Below are 27,366 nucleotides of genomic sequence, written 5' to 3'. Positions count from 1 at the left end.
GTTGCTTCAAACCAAATGAGCTCGTTTAGAAAAGTTAAGCGTGGGAAGGAGACCCACAACTATAATTGTAACTTTGAGCATGAAGCCCATGAATAATGCTCATGCTTCCAACGTTATGGTGATGGAGCCCAGAAATACAGCTTAACAGGGAAACATTAGAATATGTTATCCATTTCTGCTCCCTTGGAAGCCACCTCTCCACAAAAGACAACATTGACACTAAAATACAACACCGACTGAGCTCTGTGAGTGCAGCGTTCAACACTGCCTGAGCTCTGTGAGTGCAACATTCAACACCGCCTGAGCTCTGCGAGTGCTGCATTCAAAACCATCTGAGCTCTGTGAGTGCAGCATTCAACACCGCCTGAGCTCTGCGAGTGCAGCATTCAACACCGCCTGAGCTCTGCGAGTGCAGCATTCAGCACCGCCTGAACTCTGCGAGTGCAGCATACAACACTGCCTGAGCTCTGCGAGTGCAGCATTCAACACCGCCTGAGCTCTGCGAGTGCAGCATTCAACACTGCCTGAGCTCTGTGAGTGCAGCATTCAACACTGCCTGAGCTCTGTGAGTGCAGCATTCAACACTGCCTGAGCTCTGCGAGTGCAGCATTCAACACTGCCTGAGCTCTGTGAGTGCAGCATTCAACACTGCCTGAGCTTTGCAAGTGCAGCATTCAACACTGCCTGAGATCTGTGAGTGCAGCATTCAGCATCATCAGAGCTCTGCGAGTGCAGCATTCTTCCGAATGAAGCAGAGAGTGTTTAAGGATTGGGACATCTGTAGGGAGACCAAGGGGCTTGTTTATAAAGCTATTGTCCTCCCAACCCTGTTAGAAGCCTGTGAAACGTGGACTGCCTACAGACGTTTCCCTCAACTCCTGGAACAATTCTATCAGTGTTGCCTCAGGAAAATCCTACAAATCTCTTGGGAAGACAGGCAGACAAATGTCAGTGTGTTGGAAGAAGACGCAAAGACTACCAGCATTGAAGTGGTGCTCCTCCACCATCAACTCTGCTGAACTGGCAACGTTATCCGAATGTCCGATCACCATCTCCCAAAATAGTTACTATACTCCCCAACTCAAGAACGGGAAACGTAAACAGGGGAACTCCAGACAAGAAACAACCAGGGACAGCTAATCATCTCTCAACAAAGGATTCCCCCAGGCAGTAATGTTGCTACTAAGAGGTTGCAACGTACTTTATCTAAGTTGTTGTAAGGATCAATGTTGTTTGTGCTATAACTTTAAGTTGCTGTAAGGTTCAAGGCTGTTTGTGCTACAGCTGTTTCAGTTAATTGAAGAGTTAATTGAGAGCATTATTTTCATGTGTATAAAGATAGTTACTGTGTGTTTAGTTCTTTGCCATTGTGCGTTTATGCTATTGTGCATCTATGCCTCTGTGCCGTTCTGCTTTGTGTAAGCCGAGGACAATACTGCAGATGTCCTGCGAAGACACAGCCGTGAGAAGAGGACAAGGATTCCTGCTTATCCCAGCTGAGTAGTGATATCTCTCAGAAGATATTGTTTCATGTAACTTTTGTGGAAACAGTAACCCTGTTACTTTGTTTTTGTATGCTGCCAATATTACAATATTTGCTTTTCTACTTTAAGCCGAAGTCTCGTGTGTTTTTCTTTTATGAGCCATTTCATCACACACACAGTTAACTGGGCTAGAGTCAATCTGCATGCTACTCATGCTAACGCATGACAAGTAAGAGGTCACACCTTGAAAACTGCTAGACCATTACATGCTAATCAAGGTGGCCAATGGCAACATTCACACCTACCTCCAATAGACAAGAGTTCTTTCTCCCACCCTGGACATTTTTCCACAGAGATATAAACCCCATTTTGATAGTTTCCAACAGACCTCACAACCTCTGAGGATGCCTGCCATAGATGCAGGTGAAACATCAGGAGAGAATGCTTCTGGAACATGGCCAAACAGCCGAAACAACTTACCACTTAGTGATTCCAGCCATGAAAGCCTTCGACTATGCAGAGAAACATAATGTTGGTAGACAGAAAAAAAGATTGAAAGTTGTGCTTAAAGCCAACTGTGGCATAGACACCGAGAGAGAACTGGGAAGCCCTGGCCCTTGAGTGCTCTAACTGGAGGTCAGCTGTGACCAGCAGTGCTTCTCCTTAATGGCCATCCCACTGGGTTTAACCAAGCCCACCCAAACGAAAGGAGCGAATGCAGTCCCTCCTTCCCTTGCCAGTTGGTGAAGGAGGAAAAGCCTCTGCGATGATGATGATGATGCCTTCCGTCTTACAGCTAAGCATTTAATCACTGGGATATGTTAAACATCATTTATTTATTTATTTATTTATTATTTATTTCTGTTACTTATACCCCGCCCTTCTCACCCCCGAGGGGGGACTCAGGGCGGCTTACACAGACGGCACAATTCGATGCCCTTATAAAATACATACAAATATAAAACAGTAATTAATAATTAACAGATTAAAAACAACAGTATATATATAGCACCATAGCACAACAGTAAACAATCTCATGGTCGGTGTTTCGCGTTCCATAGGTCCAATAGGTTAGGATAGGTTCCTACAATATTTGCCCTTCATTATGGTCCTTCTTTTTAGCTGCCAGAGTTTCCGAAAGCCTGGTCCCACATCCAAGTTTTCAACTGTTTCCTGAATGAGAGAAGGGAGGGCGCTGTTCTAATCTCCCCGGGGAGTGAGTTCCACAGGCGAGGGGCCACCACTGAGAAGGCCCTGCTCCTCGTCCCCGCCAGTCTCACTTGCGATAAAGGCGGGGTCGAGAGCAGGGCCCCCCCAGAGGATCTTAAACTCCGAGGTGGTGTGTAGAAGGAGATCCGTTCGGACAAGTACACTGGGCCGGAACCGTATAGGATTTTATAGGTCAAAACCAGCACCTTGAATTGTGCTCGGAATTGGATCGGCAGCCAGTGGAGCTGGCATAACAGGGGGGTGGTGTGCTCCCTATATGCCGCTCCGGTGAGCAATCTGGCTGCCTCCCGTTGGACTAGTTGAAGTTTCCGAGCAGTCTTCAAGGGCAACCCCACGTAGAGTGCGTTGCAGTAATCCAGCCGGGATGTGACAAGAGCGTGGACCACCGTGGCCAGATCAGACTTCCCAAGGTACGGGCGCAGCTGGCGCACAAGTTTTAATTGTGCGAAAGCTCTCCCGGCCACCGCTGAGACCTGGGGTTCCAGGCTCAGCGGTGAATCCAGGATCACTCCCAAGCTGCGAACCTGCGTCTTCAGGGGGAGTGTAACCCCGTCTAACACAGGCTGTAACCCTATACCTTGTTCGGCCTTACGACTGACCAGTAGGACCTCTGTCTTGTCTGGATTCAACTTCAATTTGTTAGCTCTCATCCAGTCCGACACAGCAGCCAAGCACCGATTCAAAGTCTGGACAGCCTCCTTAGTGACAGGTGGAAAGGAGTGACAGATTTGGACATCATCTGCGTAGAGATAACATCTCATTCCGAAACTCCGAATGATCTCTCCCAGCGGCTTCATGTAGATGTTAAATAACATCGGGGACAGAATTGAACCCTGTGGGACTCCACACAACAACGGTTGTGGGGCCGAACAGGTGTCACCCAACGACACCTTCTGAGACCGACCCTCAAGGAAGGATCGGAGCCACCGCAAAGCAGTGCCCCCGAGCCCCATATCCATGAGGCGTCCCAGAAGGATACCGTGATCGACGGTATCGAAGGCCGCTGAGAGGTCCAGCAGAACTAACAGGGACACACTCCCCCTGTCTAGTTCCCTGCGCAGATCATCTACCAAGGCGACCAAGGCTGTCTCAGTACCATGTCCCGGCCTAAAGCCCAAAAGCCATTTTGCAGGCGAGCAAGAAAAGGCTCCGTCTCGGGAGGGGAACATAAATCACCAAAGGTGACGTTAATAAAATTCTGTTTCCCTCTAATGTATTAAAATAGTATTTTACAGGAAACCTGCCATGTGGCACTGAGTGGGGAAGATGTTATGTTGAACCCATTGACATTTCGGCGAGGAGAGCTTTTTAATAGAATGGAAACTTGGCTCGGCAAAGAGAGAGGGAAGGAAATGCCAAGCCAGACGGATCCCCAGCGATGGCTCTCCTCTTGATTTATGCGCTCTTAAATATTAGGCTTCCTAGCAAGGCGAACACGGGTATTTGTTCTAATACAATTACTTTCTTTGGCTCCACTCTCACCGTTGGCACTCAAGAGAAACATCATTTGTCTGCTTGGAAGATGGGAGATTGGAAGCCTAGAACAGAACGGAGCATTTGGAGAGCCGAGGCAAATAGGCGAACCTAGAACCCACGTGCCCTGAGCTAGAACCCCCTTAGGACAAACTGTTTAAGTTCTTTCCACTTGGAAGGACCATAAAAATAGGTTATTTTATTAGGAGACTCCAGCCCAGGTAGAGTCCTTTGGGTGCTTTTCTCAGGCCCTCCTCTCCCTCACCATCCTATCCTTCCTTCCTTCTCTCTTTCCTCCCTCCCTCCCTTCCCTTCATTCCCTTCCACCCTACCTTCCATCCTTCTTCCTTCTTTTCTCCCTCCTTCCCTCTTTTCCCCCTTCCTTCCTTCCCTTCCTTCCTTCCTTCCTTCCTTCCTTCCTTCCTTCCTTCTCTTCCACCCTTTTGTCTTTCCTTCCTTTCCTCTATCCTCCCTCCCTTCCCTTCATTCCCTTCTACCCGACCTTCCATCCTTCTTCCTCCCTTTCTTCCTTTTCTCCCTCCTTCCCTCTTTTCCTCCTTCCTTCCCTTCCTTCCTTCCTTCCTTCCTTCTCTTCCACCCTTTTGTCTTTCCTTCCTTTCCTCTATCCTCCCTCCCTTCCCTTCATTCCCTTCTACTCGACCTTCCATCCTTCTTCCTCCCTTTCTTCCTTTTCTCCCTCCTTCCCTCTTTTCTTCCTTCCTTCCTTCCTCTCCACCCTTTTGTCTTTCCTTCCTTCTTTCTTTCCTCCCTCCTTTTCCTTCATTCCCTTCCACCCTACCTTCCATCTTTCTCCCTTCCTTTCTTCCTTCTTTTCTCCCTCTTTCCCTCTTTGCCTCCTTCCTTCCTTCCTCCCTCCTCCCTTCCTCCCACCCTTTTGTCTTTCCTTCCCTCTCTCTTTCCTCCCTCCCTTCCCTTCCACCCTACCTTCCATCCTTCTTCCTCCCTTTCTTCCTTCTTTTCTCCTTCCTTCCCTCTTTTCCTTCTTCCTTCCTTCCTTCTCCACCCTTTTGTCTTTCCTTCCTTCTCTCTTTCCTCCCTCCCTTCCCTTCATTCCCTTCCACCTTAGATTCCATCTTTCACTTCCTCACTTTCTTCCTTCTTTTCTCCCCCCCTTCCTTCCCTCTTTTCCTTCCTTCCTTCTCTTTTGTCCTTTCTAAACTTCTCTTTCTTCCTTCCATCCCTCAATTCCCTTCCACCCTTTCTTCTTTCCATCCTTCTCTTCCTCCCTCCCTTCTCTTCTACCATTTTGTTTCTCCTTACCTCTCTCTATCCTCCCTCTCTCCCTTCCCTTCATTTCCTTCCACCCTAACTTCCATCCCTCTCTTCCTCCCTTCATTTCTTCTTTTTTCCCTCCTTCCCTCTCTTTCTCCTTCCTTCCTTCCTTCCTTCCTTCCTTCCTTCCTTCCTTCCTTCCTTCTCTTTCCTTCTTCTCTCCCTCCTTTTCTTCCCTCCTCCCTCTTTCTCCCTCCCTTCTTTCTTCCCTTCCATGCTGCCTTCCTTACTTCCTTTCCTCTCTCCCTCTTTCCTCCCTCCTTCCCCCTCTCTCTTTCTCCTTTCTTCCTTCCCTTTTCTCCTTCCTTCCCATTTCTCTTTCCTAAAATTCTTTCTTCCCTCCCTATTTCCTTCCACCCTTCCTTCTTTCCATCCTTCTCTTCCTCCCTTCCTTCTATTTCTCCTTCTTTCCTTCCTTCCTTCCCTTTTCTCTTTCCTAAAATTCTTTCTTCTCTCTCTCTCTCTCCATTTCCTTCCACCCTTCCTTCCTTCCATCCGTCTCTTCCTCCCTCCCTTCCCTTTCCTCCCTCCCTCCTTCCTTCCCTTCTTCCCATCGCTTCCCTTCCACCCTGTTTTTCTTACTGTTTTTCTTACTTACTTCCCTCTCACTATCTCCTTCCTTCCTTCTCTTCCACCCTTTTGTCTTTCCTTCCTTCTCTCTCTTCTCCCTCCCTCCCTCCATTCTTCTCTTCTTTCCTCCATTTCTTCTTCCCCCCCCCCCTTCCTCCTTTCTTCCTGGGGGATGTTAAGCTGGGAGAAGAGAAGGTAGAGAGGGAACTTGCAAACCATGTTCCAAGATGTAAAAGGATGTCCGTTGAGGAGGAGCAGGGAGGAGGAAAACTGACCTTCTGCTGCTCTAGAGACCAGGGCACAAGAAGGGAGCAATGGGTTCAAATGGCAGGGAAAGAGATTCCACTGAAAAGATTAGGAAGAACTTCCTAAGAGAATAAGAGCTATTGGAAAGTGGCGTAGGCAGTCTCAGAGTGTGGTGGAGTCTACTTCTCTGGAGGCTTTTTCTGCAGAGTGCTTGGATTGTGCCTCCTTGAATGGCAGGTGGTTGGACTGGATGGCCTTTGGGGGTCTCTTCCAACTCTAGGATTCTATATGAGGAGTAGGCAATATGGAAGTTTCTCAACCTGAGGGTCAGGACCCCTAGAGGGGTCACGAGGGGATGTCAGAGGGGTCGCCAAAGACAATTAGAAAACACAGTATTTGCTGATGGCCATGGGGGTTCAATGTGGGAAGCTTGGCCCAATTCTATCATTGGTGGAGTTCAGAATGCTCTTTGATTACAGGTGAACTATAAATCCTAGCCACTACAACTCCCAAATGTCAAGGTCTATCTTCCCCAAACTGCACCAGTGTCCACATTTGGTCATATTGAGTATTCATGCCAGGTTTGGTCCAGATGCATCAGTGCTCTCTGGATGTAGGTAATCTACAACTCCAAACCCAAGGTCAATGCCCACTAAACCCTTCTAGTATTTTCTGTTGGTCATGGGAGCTCTGTGTCCCAAGTTTGGTTCAATTCCATCCTTGGTGGAGTTCAGAATGCTCTTTGATATTGTACGTGAACTATAAATCCCAGGAACTACAACTCCCAAATGACAAAATCAATCCTCCCCTCAATCCCACCAGTATTCAAATTTGGGCGTGTCGAGTATTTGTACCAAATGAATGAAAATACATCCTGCATATCGGATATTTACAAAATTATTCATAACAGGATAGAATCATAGAATCAAAGAGTTGGAAGAGACCTCATGGGCTATCCAGTCCAACCCCCTGCCAAGAAGCAGGAATATTGCATTCAAATCACCCCTGACAAATGGCCATCCAGCCTCTGCTTAAAAGCTTCCAATGAAGGAGCCTCCACCACACTCCGGGGCAGAGAGTTCCACTGCTGAACGGCTCTCACAGTCAGGAAGTTCTTCCTAATGTTCAGATGGAATCTCCTCTCTTGTAGTTTGAAGCCATTGTTCCGTGTCCTAGTCTCCAGGGAAGCAGTAAACAAGCTTGCTCCCTCCTCCCTGAGGCTTCCTCTCACATATTTGTACATGGCTATCATATCTCCTCTCAGCCTTCTCTTCTTCAGGCTAAACATGCCCAGTTCCCTAAGCCGCTCCTCATAGGGCTTGTTCTCCAGACCCTTGATCGTTTTAGTCGCCCTCCTCTGGACACATTCCAGCTTGTCAATATCTCTCTTGAATTGTGGTGCCCAGAATTGGACACAATATTCCAGGTGTGGTCTAACCAAAGCAGAATAGAGCATGGGGAGCATGACTTCCTTAGATCTAGACACTATGCTCCTATTGATGCAGGTCAAAATCCCATTGGCTTTTTTTGCCACACAAATTATAGTTGTGCAGTAGCAATGAAAATAATGTTATGGTTGGGGGTCACCACAACATAAGGAATTGTACTAAGGGGTCACGGCATTAGGAACATTGAGAACCACTGCAATATGGGGTCTAATGAATACACTTTTTCCTCTTTTTGCCAAGCCTGCTCAAGACTCTCTTCCCTATTATGCGATGTCAACTTGACCAAAGGACAGTCTCCATGCTGTACGAGGCATCCCAACGCATTATTTACTAGCAATCCCCATCTTTTGCCCGTCAACAGGGAACAGGAAATGGGCCGCATCATTCAAGCGCACTAGGGAGTTGTTTCCAATCTAAAGAATTCTCCAAGTCATAAAACAAAACAACCAAAACAAGAAAACATTAGTATATTTTACATTCTTTGTTAGTAATGTCTTTTTTTTCCCTCCTTCTTCCTTACTTAATTTTGCAAAATGAAAATGGATTTTACTTTCACGGAAGGAAAACAAAGCATGAATAAATTCAAAGCAAAAGACTCTTTGGGAACGGCAGAAAAGTGGAGTAATGTGCATGTTGCAAAGTGCGCATCCACACACACACGTAAGGCATTACAATCAATGCACAAGATGGCTGTATAGGACTATTTTGCTGTTATGATTCAAATTCAGACCATAATGGACCGCTAAAAGGCTTTTTTTACATTCCTTCCCTGTTATTCTTATTAATAGTTCTTTACTCTAAACACTCCTTGGGGGAAACGGCAACCAGAACAGGCAAGCCACTCCGATTTCCCTCCTCCAATTCCCTGCTTTTCATCTCCAGCCCCAATAAACCAATATTTGCTTCTTCTCTAACCGGGGCGGTGAGGGCTCCTTCTCCAGCACTCCATCTCCTAATGCGGCCTGGATCCACAGCTATGCAAATAATCCAGCCAGCCATTAATCACCGGTTGACACTGGTCAATCTGACTAAATCCAATATTTGCATTCATTTCAAATGCAGAAATGCTGAGGGAAGTGTACAGAGAGAGAGAAAGAGAGAGGGCCTTCGGATGGAACAATACGAGACACAGAAGCAGCAGGATATTGCACTGCAGATATTGCAGGGAAATGAGAGGACAGATAACCAGTTTGTCCAGGTGGGTCAAGATTGCAATTGTCTCCATGGTTAGAATTATAGATTCATAAGAGTTGGAAGAGACCTCATGGCCATCCAGTCCAACCCCATTCTGCCAAGAAGCAGGAAAACTGCATTCAAAGCACCCCCAACAGATGGCCATCCAGCCTCTGTTTCAAAGCCTCCAAAGAAGGAGCTTCCACCACACTCCGGGACAGAGAGTTCCACTGCTGAACAGCTCTCACTGCCAGGAAGTTCTTCCTAAAGTTCAGATAGAATCTCATTTCCTTAAGTCTGAAGCAATTGTTCCATTGCGTCCTATCTCCAGGGCAGCAGAAAACGAGTTCGCTCCGTCCTCCCTATGACTTCCTCTCGCATATTTATACATGGCTATCATGTCTCTTCTCAACCTTCTCTTCTGCAGGCTCAACATGCCCAGCTCTTTAAGCTGTTCCTCATAGGGCTTGTTCTCCAGATCCTTGATCATTTTCGTTGCCATCTTCTGGACACATTCCAGCTTGTCAACATCTCCCTTCAATTGTGGTGCCCAGAATTGGACACAATATTCCAGATGTGGTCTAAACAGGACAGAATAGAGCATGGGGAGCATGACTTCCTTGGATCTCTTTGGGTTATCTCCCAAAGTCCTGGCTCTCTGTGGGGTTGATATGGCTTTCAGAAGACACAGACATACACACAGTCAATGGTAGGCAGGAGTCAAGATGCAAGTCAATTGCAAGGGAGAGTCTTTGGATGTGTCTGATTCACACACTGGAACTTTGTAGGCTCTCTTGGACTCCAACTGGCCTATTGAATCAGTTGATGGGAAACTTGAGGCGACCAATCCTAAAGCCTCTAGGGCAAATAATAATCTCTATATATATATAAATGCTCTGTGCATAATGAGTGCCTTAAAAGCAAAAGAACCAATGAACAAAATCACACCAAATTTGGCAACAAAATATCTCACAATACAAGGAGTTATCACCACTCAAAAATTATGAATTTGTCATTTGGAAGTTGTAGTTGCGGGGGTTTATAGTTCACCTATAATCAAAGAGCATTCTAAACTCAGTCAATGTTGGAATTGAACCAAATGTGGCACACAGAACTTCCATAACAACAGAAAACACTAGAAGATTTTGGTGGGCATTGACCTTGAGTTTGGGAGTTGTAGTTCACCTCCATCCAGAGAGCACTGTGGACTCAAACAATGATGGATCTGGACAAAACTGAGCACGAATATTCCATTTGCCCAAATATGAACACAGATGAGGCTTGGGGGAAATAGACCTTGACATTTGGGAATTGTAGTTGCTGGGATTTATAGTTCACCTACCATCAAAGAGCATTCTGAACTTCACTCACAATGGAGGTGAACCAAATTTGGCACACAGGACTTCCAAGACCAACAGAAAACAGTAGAAGGGTTTGGTGGGCATTGACCTTGAGTTTTGAAGAATTGTGGCAAACTTCCCACACAGAACCCCCATAAACAACAGAAAATACGTCAGGCCATCCAATCCAACTCCCTTCACCAGGGCAAGAAAACATAAATCAAAGCCCTCCTGACAAAGAGTCATCCAACCATAGATTAGATAGATATGATTCACACACACATGGATATAGTATCATAGATTTGAAAGGGACCCCTAAAGTAGAACAATTGTATGTTGCATATTCCAGAGTAGGCAAACCAGACAATCTCCACATCAACACTGACAAAGAAACAGCAAGAAATACTGGGTTGTTGTAGGTTTTTTCGGGTTATATGGCCATGTTCTAGAGGCATTCTCTCCTGACGTTTCGCCTGCATCTATGGCAAGCATCCTCAGAGGTAGTGAGGTCTGTTGGAACTAGGAAAATAGGTTTATATATCTGTGGAATGACCAGGGTAGGACAAAGGACTCTTGTCTGTTGGAGCTAGGTGTGAATGTTTCAACTGACCACCTTGATTAGCATTTGATGGCCTGGCAGTGCCTGGGGGAATCTTTTGTTGAGAGGTGATTAGCTGTCCCTGATTGTTCCTCTCTGTTGTTGTGCTGTTGTAATTTTAGAGTTTTTTAATACTGGTAGCCACATTTTGTTCATTTCTGTTGAAATTGTCCACATGCTTGTGGATTTCGATGGCTTCTCTGTGTAGCCTGACATGGTGGTTGTGAGAGTGGTCCAGCATTTCTGTGTTCTCAAATAATATGCTGTGTCCAGGTTGGTTCCTCAGGTGCAAGAAATACTGTTTACCCACAAGCAAAAAGACATTACACATATTGGAAATCAACACCTTCTCATTATTTTCCAGATCACCAGACTGGGCCACAGCAACGCATGGCAGGGGACAACTAGTCTATATAAATAAAAATGTAATGTTCGTTTGTGGGATGAACATAACTCAAAAACCACTGGATGAATTGACACCAAATTTGGACACAAGACACCTATCATGCCGACAAGTGACCATCACTCATAAAAACACTGAAAAACACAGCAGAAGAGACTTTAAAATAAAGACAAAAATTAAAAATATATTACCACGCATGTGCAAAACTGCACATATATACGCAAACATACATATACACACACACAAAGCACATATACACAGACTAGGCCACAGCAACGTATGGCAGGGGATGGCTAATAATTCATAAGGCCTTTATGGTGCCCTTGAAACCCAAAGCTGAGACCAAATAGTTTGCCTTAAAAATGGGACACAGAGAGCAAGGAACTGAAGGCCAACCACAGAGATGCTCACTTTGAAAGCAACATTGAGATGTCTCAGACCTTCCAATTTTAAGAAATTGGTCTAATGCTGTTTTTTTAATATAATGAGTAGAATACGGATAAAAAGAAACGATAAGATAATCTACAGAGAAGTAGCTTCTGCTTGAAATGCTTTTAGTCTGTCTGATTGTGTACAGCAGGTAGTAGCTGTCAAATTATAGATATGGGAATGGCAGATGTTGCACAGACATCCTACAGAAAGGGGAATAATTAATAATATTGGATGCTGAAGGCTGGTAAGGCAATGGAAGAAATTAGATTTGGATAAAAGCGGGCTTTTAAAAGTAGGATTTTGGCCTGCATACAAGAGGATAAATAGGAGTTTAGTGTCTAGATCCAGGGAAGCACCGGGATTGTGGCTCAGCTGGCTGAGTGTCAGCTGTATTAAGATCACTCTGACCAAAAGGTCATGAGTTCGAGGCCAGCCCGGGCTGGAGTGGGTGTCCAGCCATTGTGTAGCCCATTGTCGACCTTTGCAACCCGAAAGACAGTTGCATCTGTCAAGTAGGAAAATAAGGTACCACCTTAAAGTGTGGGAGGCTGAATTTAACTAATTTATGAGGCCATAAAGAAAGAAGACTCCGGGGAATGTGGAATGCGGAAGAACTTCATCGGTGTCGTTGATGGACGATGAAAAGCAGCAGCTCCCCTGGCGGCCAGAAAAAAGTTAAATAGCCTTGGTGTATTTGTTGTCTGTATTTGTTGTCTGTCAAACTGGCATTGAATGTTTGCCATATATGTGTTTACTGTAATCCGCCCTGAGTCCCCTGCGGGGTGAGAAGGGCGGAATATAAGAACTGTAAATAAATAATAAATAAATAAATAAGTCATGCTCCCCATGCTCTATTCTGCCTTGGTTAGACAACACCTGGACTATTGTGTCCAATTCTGGGCATCACAATTGGAGAGGTTGACTCTAAGCGGGAATGTGTCCAGAGGAAGAGGGAGACTCAAAGGAAGAAGGGTCTGGAGAACAAGTCTGATGAAGAGCATCTCAAAGAGCTGGGGATGTTTAGCTTGAGGAGAAGGCTGAGACATCATGAGGGCCATAGATCATGATGTGAGGAGAAGTCATAGGGAGGAGGGAGCAAGCTTGTTTTCTGCTTCCCTGGAGACTAGGACACGAAGCAATGGCTTCAAACTACAAGAGAGGAGATTTCATCTGAACATGAGGAAGAACTTCCTGACTGTGAGAGCCGTTCAGCAGTGGAACTCTCTGCCCCGGAGTGTGGTGGAGGCTCCTTCTTTGGAAGCTTTTAAACAGAGGCTGGATGGCCATCTGTCAAGGGTGATTTGAATGCAATATTCCTGCTTCTTGGCAGAATAGGGTTGGACTGGATGGCCCATGAGGTCTCTTCCAACTCTTTGATTCTATGATCTCTACCTGATTAAGGCAGAGCCCTGGCATCATGACAGGTGGTAAGGTCAAGAGAAATGCTTACCTTTCAGTTTTGGGATCTGGAAAACCTTAATATTGATTCATGGGAATGCACTGCCTCAGTTGGGTCAACGTTGGAATTTCATGACGGTCTTGCTTTCAAGTATTCTTAGTTTCACGTACCACGTTTTGGCAAACTTCAGATTTGTGTATTGGATTTTTCATGCTGCTTTGTTTCATGGATTCTTGTGTCTGCTTCATGAATTTTGATACCTACTGTTTTGCCTTGAAGCTCATGGACTAACCTTTGTTTTGGAACTTTACTGTTTGCTAATTTTATTGCTTTGCTTACATCTATTCTTCAATAAACTGCTTGCTGATTTTACCAAGCAGTTGTGGTGTTCAAGGTCAGAGGTGTTCCTGCTCTGGTGTATGACACCATGGATCTAAGATCTCCTGCCTCCTCAAGATACTACTGTATTTCAGTAGCAGCTAAGAGTTAATATCACCACCAACCCTAGCACTGGAATTTCATGGTGGTCTTGCTTTCAAGTATTCTTAGTTTCATATACCAAGTTTTGCCAAGCTTCAGATTTGTGTATTGGATTTTTCATATTGCTTTGTTTCATGGATTCTTGTGTCTGCTTCATGGATTTTGATACCTACTGTTTTGCCTTGAAGTTCATGGACTAACTTTTGTTTTGGAACTCTATTGTTTTTGCTAATTTTACTGCTTTGCTTATATTTATTCTTCAATAAACTGCTTGCTGATTTTACCAAGCTGGTGTGGTGTTTAAGGTCAGAGGTGTTCAACACCACGGCTGAGCTTGTGGATCTAAGATCTCCTGCTCCTCAAGATACTACTGTATTACAACAGCAGCTAAGAGTTAATATTACCACCAACCCTAGCATTGGAATTTCATCGTGGTCTTGCTTTTAAGTATTCTTAGTTTCATGTACCAAGTTTTGCCAAGCTTCAGATTTGTGTATTGGATTTTTCATTTTGTTTTGTTTCATGGATTCTTGTCTCTGTCTGCTTCATGGATTTTGATACCTATTGTTTTGCCTTAAAGTTCATGGACTAACCTTTGTTTTGGAACTCTACTGTTTTTGCTACTTTTACTGCTTTGCTTACATTTATTCTTCAATAAACTGCTTGCTCATTTTACCAAGCAGTTGTGGTGGTTAAGGTCAGAGGTGTTCCTGCTCTGGTGTACGACACCACGACTGAGCTTGTGGATCTAAGATCTCCTGCTTCCTCAAGATACTACTGTATTACAATAGCAGCTAAGAGTTAATATTACCACCAACCCTAGCATTGGAATTTCATGACGGTCTTGCTTTCAAGTATTCTTAGTTTCATGTACCAAGTTTTGCCAAGCTTCAGATTTGTTTATTGGATTTTTCATCTTTACAATTGGGTCACACCGTTTACAGAAAACCCACACACACGGATAGGTATCTACATAAAACCTCCAACCATCACCCAAGTCAAAAAAGAAGCCCCATTAAAGCCTTGGCAGACCGTGCAAAAAGAATCTGCGAACCCCACCTCCTCCAAGATGAACTGAACCACCTCAACTGGGCTCTCCAGTCCAATGGAGACTCCACCTCAGGCATCAGAAGAGCTGCAAGACCAAGAACAAGCCACGAGGGTAAAGATGAAGATTCACCCAGAGGAAAAGTGTTCTTGCCACACATCAAGGGAACCACTGACCGCAGAGGGAAACTGATGAGGAAACACAACATACAAACCACTTACAGACCCACCAAGAAAATCCAACAAATGCTACGTTCAGCAAAGGACAAGAGGGATCCTCTCACCTCTGCAGGAGTCTGCCGTATACCATGCAGCTGTGGACAAGAAGTCTCCAGAGGGACCACCAAACGCAGCACTGCCCAGACACGCATCAAGGAACATGAAAGGCACTGCAGACTACTCCAACCAGAGAAGTCAGCCATAGCAGAGCACCTGAGGAACCAACCTGGACACAGCAGATTATTTGAGAACACAGAAGTGCTGGACCACACCAACAACCACCATGTCAGACTACACAGAGAAGCCATTGAAATCCACAAGCATGTGGACAATTTCAACAGAAAGGAGGAAACCATGAAAATGAACAAAATCTGGCTACCAGTATTAAAAAATTCTAAAATTGCAACAGCAAAAACAGCAGAGAGAAAAATAGGCAGGGACATCTAATAACCTTTCAAGAAGAGTTTGCTCCAGGCACAGTCAGCCCATTGTATGCTAATCAAGGTGGTCAGTTGAAATATTCACACCTAGCCCAACTGACAAAAGTCCTTTGTCTCACCCTGGTCATTCCACAGATATATAAACCTCTTTTTCCCAGTTCCAACAGACCTCACCTCTGAGGATGCTTGCCATAAATGCAGGCGAAACGTCAGAAGAAAAAAAAATTGCCTCCAGAACATGGCCATATAGCCCGGAAAAACCTACAACAACCCAGTGATTCCGGCCATGAAAGCCTTCGACAATACATTTACTGTTTTTACTAATTTTACTGCTTTGCTTACATTTATTCTTCAATAAACTGCTTGCTGATTTTACCAAGCAGTTGTGGTGTTTAAGGTCAGAGGTGTTCCTGCTCTGGTGTATGACACCATGGATCTAAGATCTCCTGCCTCCTCAAGATACTACTGTATTACAATAGCAGCTAAGAGTTAATATTACCACCAACCTCAGTATTAACATTTCAAAGGCTTGCCTAGTTGGAGATGCTGCAGACTGTTGATTTGAGAAACAGACCCAAGTGTTTGAAGGAGAATTGGCGAAGGACTCGGGGGACCCATCGATGTTTTTGAACCCAAGGCAAATAAAGTATTATTAATATCAAAAAAAATGCAAACGACCCAGAAACAAAAACCCGCACGCTGCTCCGCTCAGCCTTTGAGCAGTTGTTGTTGAGTCAACAATGAAAACACAACACCTTTGGAAATAAGGAATTATAAGGAAACCTGCTGGGCGCGATACTGAACTATCGTGGATGGCTGTGAATCACTTCTCAGCAGGGGCGGTGGATGCAACAAGGCTTAGATTCTGTTCGGCGGGGATTTTAACTACCCATCAATCCAATTCTTTGAAACAGAGAAGAACAAACAACACCTCGTTGTGCGTGTGTGTGTGTGAAACCCAAAGCTTTGTATTTTAACTAGGCAATAATTTAGAACACAAAATGATTCCAAAACTTATTCCGGGAAGAAAAAAGACATTGCCAAGCTTCTGGAACTCAGTGCACATTTTTAAAGAAACACATCTGCCTTTGTTTAGGAAACAAAATCGATGGCTGTGTTGCTCGTGAGCCGATATCCCATTGTGCCGAGCAGAGAAAGGGACAAGCGCTACGGCGAAAGATCCACCCCGCGCCGCTCCAGCAGAAGCTCAATCGATGCCTACACATCTAGGGTCAGATCTGAAACTGGCCCAAGGGCATCGGAGACGTGAAGCAGAAACCCTTTCCTGCAGAAGCACCAAGTATCAGGGGATGAGCTGGAGATGTCTCTGCCTTGGTCCTTTCACTATTGGCTGCTACTTCCCGGCGGATGTCAGGTGGTGCGATACCGGCTAGATAGTGTAATTTCTCCAGTGGTGTAGGGCGCAGACACCCTGTGATAATGCGGCATGTCTCATTAAGAGCCACATCCACTGTTTTAGTGTGGTGAGATGTGTTCCACACTGGGCATGCATACTCAGCAGCAGAGTAGCATAGCGCAAGGGCAGATGTCTTCACTGTGTCTGGTTGTGATCCCCAGGTTGTGCCAGTCAGCTTTCGTATGATGTTGTTTCTAGCGCCCACTTTTTGCTTGATGTTCAGGCAGTGCTTCTTGTAGATCCAAAGTGACTCCCATGTATTTGGGTGCGCTGCAATGCTCCAGTGGGATTCCTTCCCAGGTAATCCTCAGAGCTCGGGATGCTTGTCTGTTCTTAAGGTGAAAGGCGCATGTCTGTGTTTTAGATGGATTTGGGATCAGCTGGTTTTCCCTGTAATGGGCAGTAAGAGCGCCTAGAGCAGTGTTTCTCAACCTTCCTAATGCCACGACCCTTAATACAGTTCCTGATGTTGTGGTGACCCCCAACCATACAATTATTTTCGTAACTTCATAATTATAATTTTGCTACTGTTATGAATCATAATGTAAACATCTGGTGTGCAGGATGTATTTTCATTTACTGGACCAAATTTGGCACAAATACCCAATATGCCCAAATTTGAATACTGGTGGGATTGGGGTGAGGATTGATTTTTTTTTCATTTGGGAGTTGTAGTAGCGGGGATTTATAGTTCACCTACAATCAAAGAGCATTCTGAACTCCACCAAAGATGAAATTGCACACAGAACTCCCATGACCAACAGAAAATACTGTGTTTTCTAATGATCTTTGGTGACCCCTCTGACACCCCCTTGTGACCCCCCCAGGGGTCCCGACCCCCAGGTTGAGAAACACTGACCTAGAGCTTCGGAGAGCTTCTTTTCAACCATCTCAAAGCTCCCTGCTTGAGCGGTAATGGCATGATCATCAGCATAGATGAAACTCTCTGTCCCTTCTGGCAGTGGCAGGTCATTTGTGTAGATGTTGAACATCTTCAGCTCATCCCCTATTTGGGTATCAGCCAGCATGTCAATGACTTAAATCAAGACATAGTTTTCTTAGATCTACAGAGACACTCGCTGGAACACCTCAGCAAGCGAGAGTCCAAAAGTGGCAGGCCCAAACCCAGCACCTCAATCCATGGGTGATACCAGATGAGAGACTCCCCCCTGGGCACTCAGAAGACTGGGCGACTTGGAAGGCGCTGAACAGACTGCGCTCTGGCACCACGAGATGCAGAGCTAACCTTCAGAAATGGGGCTACAAAGTGGAATCCTCGACATGCGAGTGCGGAGAGGAGCAAACCACTGACCACCTGCTGCAATGCAACCTGAACCCCGCCACATGCACAATGGAGGACGTTCTTGCGGCAACACCAGAAGCACTCCACGGGGCCAAATACTGGTCAATGGACATTTAATCAACTACCAAGTTTGCAAAATCTGTGTGTGTGTTTTTTTTTTAATCTGTGTGTTTGTTTTGTTCTGTTAGAAATGTAATACAATGGTCTGGTTGCTGATGACACGATATATAAATAAATACCAAGTATCAGGAAAGGCTGGATTTCAGCATGAGCTGCGCCAAAGGATTTCAAAGGTTCCACGGCACAATCCTGCATCAGATTGCATCAGATTCAACCACTATCCTCTCTTTCTTGTGCTCTTTCTGAAAACATGGGGCCCTTGGTGGCGCAGCGGGTTAAACTGCTGAGCTGCTGAACTTTTGGTGATTCGAATCCAGGGAGTGGGGTGAGCTCCCGCTGTTAGCCCCAGCTTCTGCCAACCTAGCAGTTTGAAAACATGCAAATATGAGTAGATTAATAAGTACTGCTTCTGCTGGAAGGTAACAGCGCTCCATGCAGTCATGCTGGCCACATGACCTTGGCGGTGTGGGGTGAGCTCCCACTGTTAGCCCCAGCTTCTGCCAACCGAGCAGTTCGAAACCATGCAAATATGAGTAGATCAATAAGTACTGCTTCTGCAGGAAGGTAACAGCGCTCCATGCAGTCATGCTGGCCACATGACCTTGGCGGTGTGGGGCGAGCTCCCACTGTTAGCCCCAGCTTCTGCCAACCGACCAGTTTGAAACTACTCATGGCTGATAAAAATTTAGTGACATTGAACATATAACTTCATAGAACCAGTTGCGATATAAAGTGTTCAAAAGTATTGTTGGGACAATAAGGTAAATCTAGACAAGCTTTCAAGGGGAAGTATATAGGACCCCCTGCAAACTACGTGATCCTAACACTTAGGCGGGAATACAACTCTGAACAATTAAATAGATCCGGGAAAATAAGAGAGCTAGAACCCCACAGTCAAAACTGGATAGGAAGATGAGAAAGGCAAAGGACAATAGGTGAAAAGGAACGCAATGATAAGAAAATGTCAGCGTTAAGTAAAGGACAAGTAAGAGACTGAAAAATATTGAAGCTTTAAAAGGGGGTACGAGGATATAGATATATATATATATATAGGGGTGAATTAAGAAAGTTAAAGAAATAGGTTCATAGGCGTAGATATAAACAAGTATATATATGTACAATAAATAAATAAATAAAAAATTAAAGAAAAAGAAGATAGAGAGTTAAGTACAAGGCAAAATCTTGATACACCAGAGTGGGGGGGAGGAGGTTCGGCCACTGTTGTTGGCTGGGTTTTTAATGTACTTGTCTATTTGTATTTCGTTGTCTTTGTCTGTGGCTGTCCTAGTTGTTTTTTAATGTTGTGAAATATAATTTAAAAAAAAAGAAAAAAAAAGGAAAAAAAAGAAACCATGCAAATGTGAGATCAATAGGTACTGCTTCTGCAAGAAGGTAACGGCGCTCCATGCAGTCATGCTGGCCACATGACCTTGGTGGTGTCTATGGACAACGCTGGCTCTTTGGCTTAGAAGGAGATGAGCACCATCCTCAAGTCGGACAAGATTGGACTTACCTGTCCGACTCGAGGATGGTGCTCATCTCCTTCTAAGCCGAAGAGCCAGCGTTGTCCATAGACACCGCCATAGACATCTCCCCTTGTTAACCCTCCAGGACTTTAAGGTCATCTGGGGAGGCCCTGCTCTCAGTCCCGCCTTCGTCACAAGTATGGCTGGCGGGGACGAGAGACAGGGCCTTCTCAGTGGTGCCCCCTCAGCTATGGAACGCCCTCCCTTTTAATATTTCGGAAGAGAGTCGAGACTTGGCTCTTTGAGCAGGCATTTCCAAATACAGTGTAATAGACATAGGAAAATGAAATGGTTGAATGATGATTGGACAATGTTTTAATAGGAGGCTCTAATGTTTATGTTTTTATTGATTTTGTTATGGTTTTATTATCTGATTTGTTTTTATTGTATTGAAATTGTATTTTATGGTCTTGGCACCGATTGTAAACCACCCTGAGTCGCCTGTGGGCTGAGAGGGACGGTATATAAATATAGTTAATTAATTAATTAATTGATGTCAAGGGAAACCTTTGCCTTTTACCTTTCTGATGGCAGAAAACAGAAGAACGGCCTGCCTCAGGGGAGCGTGCTTGCTCCATCCATGTTCAACATTTACACAAATGACCAGCCACTGCCAGAAGGGACAGAGAGCTTCATCTATGCTGATGATCGTGCCATTACTTCTAAAACAGGGAGCTTTGAGACGGTAGAACAGAAGCTCTCTGAAGCTCTAGGTGCTCTAACTGCCTATTACAGGGGAAACCAGCTGATCCCTAATCCATCTAAAACATAGACAGGCGCCTTTCACCTTAAGAACAGACAAGCATCCCGAGCTCTGAGGAATACCTGGGAAGGAATCCCACTGGAGCATTGCAGCGCACCCAAATACCTGGGAGTCACTCTGGACCGTGCTCTGACCTACAAGAAGCACTGCCTGAACATCAAACAAAAAGTGGGTGCTAGAAACAATATCATACGAAAGCTGACTGGCACAACCTGGGGATCACAACCAGACACAGTGAAGACATCTGCCCTTGCGCTATGCTACTCTGCTGCTGAGTATGCGTGCCCAGTGGGGAACACATCTCACCACGCTAAAACAGTAGATGTGGCTCTTAATGAGACATGCCGCATTATCACGGGGTGTCTGCGCCCTACACCACTGGAGAAACTACACTGCTTAGCCGGTATTGCACCACCTGGCATCCGCCGGGAAGTAGCAGCCAATAGTGAAAGGGCCAAGGCAGAGACATCTCCAGCTCATCCCCTTTTTGGGTATCAGCCAGCACGTCAACGATTTAAATCTAGAAATAGTTCTCTGAGATCTATAGAGACACTCGCTGGAACACCTCAGCAAGCGAGAGTCCAAAAGTGGCAGGCTCAAACCCAGAAACTCAACCAATGGCTGATACCAAATGAGAGACTCCGCCCTGGGCACACAGAGGACTGGGCGACTTGGAAGGCGCTGAACAGACCACGAGATGCAGAGCCAACCTCAAGAAATGGGGCCACAAAGTGGAGTCCACGACATGCGAGTGTGGAGAAGAGCAAACCACTGACCGCCTGCTGCAATGCAACCTGAGCCCTGCCACATGCACCAGGGAGGACCTTCTTGCAGCAACACCAGAAGCACTCCAAGTGGCCAGATACTGGTTAAAGGGCATTTAATCAACTACCAAACTCACAAATTTTGTATTTTGTCTGTTTGTTTGCTTTGTTTTGTTAGAAATGTAATATAATTGACTGGCTGCTCTGACACGACAAATAAAAAAAAGTTGCAGAGGAAGGATTATATTCTTCCAAAGTGGGTGAAAAGCTATGGTAATTACTCATCCCTGCACGTGAGGACAAAACAGGAGAGGATTTACCTTGCTAGTGCGCAAAGGGAGCCTGTGGTGGAGCATTTTCATGCAAGGCACAAAAGCAACAGCAGCCGTCCCATCAGACAAACTGCAATCTGTTTGGCAGGGCCATTTCGGAGCAGATAATACTTAACACTAAGTGCAACGATTACGGATCTCGGTTGTTTTGAGGGGAGGAAAAATAGGCAGGAAAGCATTCATAGCCTATAATTGTACATGCTAATGCTCAACGTGGCTTTGTGGGTGATGTGGGACTATTACCTGCCTGCTGTGCTTTGATCTGTGCTCTGAAATCAGGCATCTTCCCTGTGCTTGGTCACTGACTAGCTGACATACAAGAGACAAGGATCAATCTTTTTTACTTCACAGTGGTCCTGAGATGACAATAACCCACCAAGCTAGGCCTCTGTGATTGGAAAGGGTCTACAGATGGACATGTGAGACAACGAAGACCTGGGCAGGAGAACTGTTTCCTTTTCTGAGTTTTTCACTTTCTGCAGTTACACCCTGCCAATGTCTCCAAATCCTCAGGTGAAGACAGCGGAAGTGAACGAGCGGTGTAAGTCGTCAGTAGCTCATCAACGAGCATTGTGGTGAAAGTTAAAGATGAACGTCCTAATTCCTTTTCCATCCCAAGTGTGAAGTTCATGCTGTATAAGGTAAGGTTACAAGGCACATAGCTCTCACGGGGAATTTTCACAGGGGAAGTTGGTATCACTGCTGTGTAGCAGGAAGCCAGCGGAAGCAAACGAGCAGTGCCAATTGTCAGTAGCTCATCGAGTGGCATTGTGGTGAAGGTTAGACATGAACACCCTCATTTCTTTTCCATCCAAGTGTGAAGTTCATGCTGTATAAGGTAAGGTTACAAGGCGTGTAGCTCTCATGGGGAATTTTCATGGGGGAAGTTGGTATCGCTGCTGTGTAGCAGGAAGCCAGCGGAAGCAAACAAGCAGTGCCAATCGTCAGTAGCTCATCAACTGGTGTTGTGGTGAAGGTTAGAGAGGAACATCCTCATTCCTTTTCCATGCAAGTGCGAAGTTCGTGCTGTAAAAGGGTTATCTAGAAAGTAAGGTTACAAGGCACGTAGCTCTTGCAGGGAATTTTCACAGGGGATGTTGGTATCACTGCAGTGTAGCAGGAAGTCAGTGGAAGCAAACGAGCAGTGCTAGTTGTCAGTTGTCAACATCGACGGGTGTTGTGGTGAAGATTAGAGATGAGTGCCCTCATTCCTTTTCCCTCCAAGTCAAAGTTTGTGCTGTACGAGGAATATCTCGAAAGTAAGGTTACAAGGCATGTAGCTCTCGCAGTGAATTTTCAGTGGGGAAGTTGGTATCACTGCTGTGTAGGGGGAAGACAGCAGAAGTGAACGAGAAGTGCCAGTCATCAGTAGCTCATCAACGGGCTTTGTGGTAAAGGTTAGAGATGTACGTCCTTATTCCGTTAACCTCCAAGCGCAAAGTTCGTGCTGTATAAGGTTTATCCAGAAACTGCGGTTACAAGGCACGTAGCTCTCGTGAGAAATTTTCACTGGAGATGTTGGTATCACTGCCGTGTAGCAGGTATCTAGTGGAAGCAAATGAGCAGTGCCAGTCGTCAGTAGTTCATCGACTGGCATTGTGGTGAAGGCTAGAGATTAGTGTCCTCATTCTGTTTCCCGCCAAGTGTAAGGTTTGCACTGTAATACACTACCTAAATGCAAACACATCCATGTTTTGGGACATCATGGTGACAGTGTTTAGAGACAGAAAAGGGGTTCTGCTCGTTGATTTTTTGGGCAGGGGTGTGAAAAAGTTGGAGTGTGACTTCTACGACACAGGCATCCAAAAACTAGTCCCACGGATGACAAACTGTATTGAACCGAATTGTGATTATGTGGGAACATAATGTGATCCCTATGCTACAATCCATGAAAGTTTTATTACAATAGATTAATTCTTTGTATTTTTAAAAATCTTGGAACCATACTTTCAGAATATCCCTCATACTTTCTGCTTCCAAAACAGCTTTTGAGACTTTTTCTGTCACCCCAAGATCTGAGCTTCTTCTCTTCTGTGTTTAATTTAGATAATGAAACAGACCTGCTGCTGATTCCCTTAGTCACTGACAAGCCAAGATCTAGACACTAGATCTAGACACTATGCTCCTATTGATGCAGGCCAAAAAAAGCCAATGGGAGCATAGTGTCTAGATCTAGGGAAGTAATGCTATCCCTCTATTCTGTTTTGGTTAGACCACATCTGGAATATTGTGTCCAGTTCTGGGCACCACAATTCAAGAGAGATATTGACAAGCTGTAATGTGTCCAGAGGAGAGCGACTAAAATGATAAAAGGTCTGGAGAACAAGCCCTATGAGGAGGGGCTTAAGGAGCTGGGCATGTTTAGCCTGAAGAAGAGAAGGCTGAAAGGGGATATGATAGACATGTATAAATATGTGAGAGGAAGCCACAGGGAGGAGGGAGCAAGCTTGTTTTCTGCTTCCCTGGAGACTAGGACGCAATGGAACAATGGCTTCAAACTACAAGAGAGGAGATTCCATCTGAACATTAGGAAGAACTTCCTGACTGTGAGAGCCGTTCAGCAGTGGAACTTACTGCCCCGGAGTGTGGTGGAGGCTCCTTCTTTGGAAGCTTTTAAACAGAGGCTGCATGGCCATCTGTCAGGGGTGATTTGAATGCAATATTCCTGCTTCTTGGCAGGTGGTTGGACTGGATGGCCCATGAGGTCCCTTCCAACTCTTTGATTCTATGATTCTATGATTCTATGAATGGCAGGTCAACCACTGGTTGGGTTGTCAGTGACCAAGGGAATCATTAGCAGGTCTGTTTCATTTCCTAAATGCACACCACAGATGTAACATGACCATCTTAAAAATATCGATTCTTGCATAGGGAGAGTCCTTGCAGGCTGTCAGGAGGCGCACTGGGCAGAGTATCACTTCTAAATGATTGATTGGGAACGTTCACTGGGAACGTTCTGAAAGTCTTACTGGCTCTCGATGTTCCTTTGATGAGCAACGGTCTTCCCGAACGTGTCGGTCCTTTGTGCCCTTGGAACCTCATTTAGATATATATAAGTCTGGTGGCCCAGTTTTAGTCTCTCTTTTGCAAAAGCAAAAGGGAGGCAGACAGTAGGGAAACAAGCCCTGGTGTTGGCCATGACCTCTGCACAGCGACGAGGATGTTGACGTTTTGCAAATTCCAATGAATGCATGGGTAAGGGCCCAAGCGATGCCCATAGGGTTCATCTCCTGATCTGTCTGTGTGTCTACCCACCTTGAACACGTAAGGACTTGGGAGGGCTTCTGCACACATAGAATCATAGAATCAAAGAGTTGGAAGAGACCTCATGGGCCATCCAGTCCAACCCCATTCTGCCAAGAAGCAGGAATATTGCATTCAAATCACCCCTGACAGATGGCCATCCAGCCTCTGTTTAAAAGCTTCCAAAGAAGGAGCCTTCACCACACTCCGAGGCAGAGAGTTTCACTGCTGAACAGCTCTCACAGTCAGGATGTTCTTCCTCGTGTTCAGATGGAATCTCCTCTCTTGTAGTTTGAAACCATTGTTCCTTGTCCTAATCTCCATGGAAGCAGAAAACAAGCTTGCTCCCTCCTCCCTGTGGCTTCCTCTCACATATTTATACATGGCTATCATAACTCCTCTCAGCCTTCTCTTCTTCAGGCTAAACATGCCCAGCTCCTTAAGCCGCTCCTCATAGGGCTTGTTCTCCAGACCCTTGATCATTTCAGTCGCCCTCCTCTGGAGCTTGTCAATATCTCTCTTGAATTGTGGTGCCCAGAATTGGACACAATATTCCAGGTGTGGTCTAACCAAGGCAGAATAGAGCACGGGGAGCATGACTTCCCTGGATGTAAGTACTATGCTCTTATTGACGCAGGCACCCCACCAGCTTGGTAAAATCAGCAAGCAGTTATTGAAGAATAAATGTAAGCAAAGCAGTAAAATTAGCAAAAACAGTAAAGTTCCAAAACAAAGGTTAGTCCACGAGCTTCAAGGCAAAACAGTAGGTATCAAAATCCATGAAGCAGACACAAGAATCCATGAAACAAAGCAGCATGAAAAATCCGATACACAAATCTGAAGCTTGGCATAACTTGGTACATGAAACTAAGAATACCTGAAAGCAAGACCGTCATGAAATTCCAACATTGACCCAACTGAGGCAATACATTCCCATGAATATAAAGGGATTGTGGCACAGCTGGCTGAGTGTCAGCTGCATTAAGATCACTCTGACCAAAAGGTCATGAGTTCGAAGCCAGCCCGGGTTGGAGTGGGTTTCCAATCAATTGTGTGTAGCCTGTTGTCGACCTTTGCAACCCGAAAGACAATTGCATCTGTCAACTAGGAAAATAAGGTACCACCTTAAAGTGTGGGGAGGCTAAATTAAGTGATTTATGAGGCCATAAAGAAGACTCCAGCAAACATTCCAGCGGGGAAGCATGCGGGGAATGCGGAAGTGCTTCATCAGCGTCGCAGATGGACGAGGAAAGCGACAGCTCCCCTGGCGGCCAGAAAAAGTTAAATAGCCTCCGTGTATGTCTGTATATGTTTGTACGTCAAAAATTGGCATTGAATGTTAGCCATATATGTGTACACTGTAATCCGCCCTGAGTCCCCTGCGGGGTGAGGAGAAGGGCGGAATATAAAAGCTGTAAATAAATAAATAAGTAAGTAAATACAGTATTTCTCTTTGGTTAAAAAATTGCTTTGAAATTTTTTTCAAATCTGATTACAATTCAACTCTGTCTTCTCAATTATAGCTCAGAAAAACCAATTTTGAATCTACTTAGAGAGACATGAGCACAAAAACAATTGCAGAATTCTTTGGTACCCTTTATAATATGGTTCAAAAGTGACCTCCTTCGCTTCCTTTTGCGAATATTATGCACGATAGGAAACCTGCTTCTTTCTGACACTCAGTTCTTTTCAGCTTGGGAGAGAAAGAGAGAGAGAGAACTCTGGGTCAGAGGGGAAGATTCCCGTTATTGTCTCTGGCTTGAAGAACTCGGCTACTTATTGTACCCTCTGGTGAAATGAGACCTTTACATCCCAAAAGTCATGCTGCCTGCAAAAATAGCTGTATTAGACACTAAATGGTTCCAAGAGCAGACATCCAGGCTGGATCTGTAGCTCGGTGTCAACCAAAATGGAGGCACTGATGTCAAGGGAGCTCATCTCACCCCTCTTGCTTGCAAGCAGAAAACAAAACCCGAAGTGCCGAGCAGATCCGTGCCCAAGAGCACCCTTCCTGTATCCCGTCCTTAATTTGGGCGTACAAGAGCTGCCACTACCACTGAGGAATGTGTGCTATGTATTCCAAAGGATGCATTCCTTTATTGCCAACGCAAGCTCTTTGTTAACACAACCAGACAAACTGCAAGGCAGTGCCACACAGAGGAAGCTTCCCACCGATCATGAAAGACAACAGCGTAGGACGTAACGAAGTCAAGACAGGAACACAACTTCCTTCCTTAATGCACCGCAAGGAAAAGTGTTTAATTGGTACCTATAACAATCCCACCCCTGACAGCAAATTATAACAATCACACCACTGCCAACAAATTATAGCAATCACACCACTGCCAACAAATTATAGCAATCACACCACTGCCACCAAATTATAACAATCCCATCGCTGCCACCAAATTATAGCAATCACACCACTGCCAACCAAATTATAACAATCCACCGCTGCCATCAAATTATAACAATCCCACCGCTGCCAACAAATTATAGCAATCACACCACTGCCATCAAATTATAACAATCCCATCGCTGCCAACAAATTATAGCAATCACACCACTGCCAACCAAATTATAACAATCCCATCGCTGCCACCAAATTATAGCAATCACACCA

General features: G+C 45.2%; 1 protein-coding gene across 22 annotated transcripts in view; it reads right to left on the bottom strand.

The window, feature by feature from the left end:
• Positions 1 to 27,366, bottom strand: part of NCAM1 (neural cell adhesion molecule 1) — a 366,996-nt gene that overhangs the window by 188,763 nt on the left and 150,867 nt on the right. The window lies entirely within an intron of this gene.

The sequence above is a fragment of the Anolis sagrei genome, chromosome 7 (assembly GCF_037176765.1).
Source record: "Anolis sagrei isolate rAnoSag1 chromosome 7, rAnoSag1.mat, whole genome shotgun sequence".
NCBI lineage: Eukaryota > Metazoa > Chordata > Lepidosauria > Squamata > Dactyloidae > Anolis > Anolis sagrei.
Note: the sequence above shows the minus strand (reverse complement) of the source record. Positions and strands in the feature narration are given on the sequence as shown.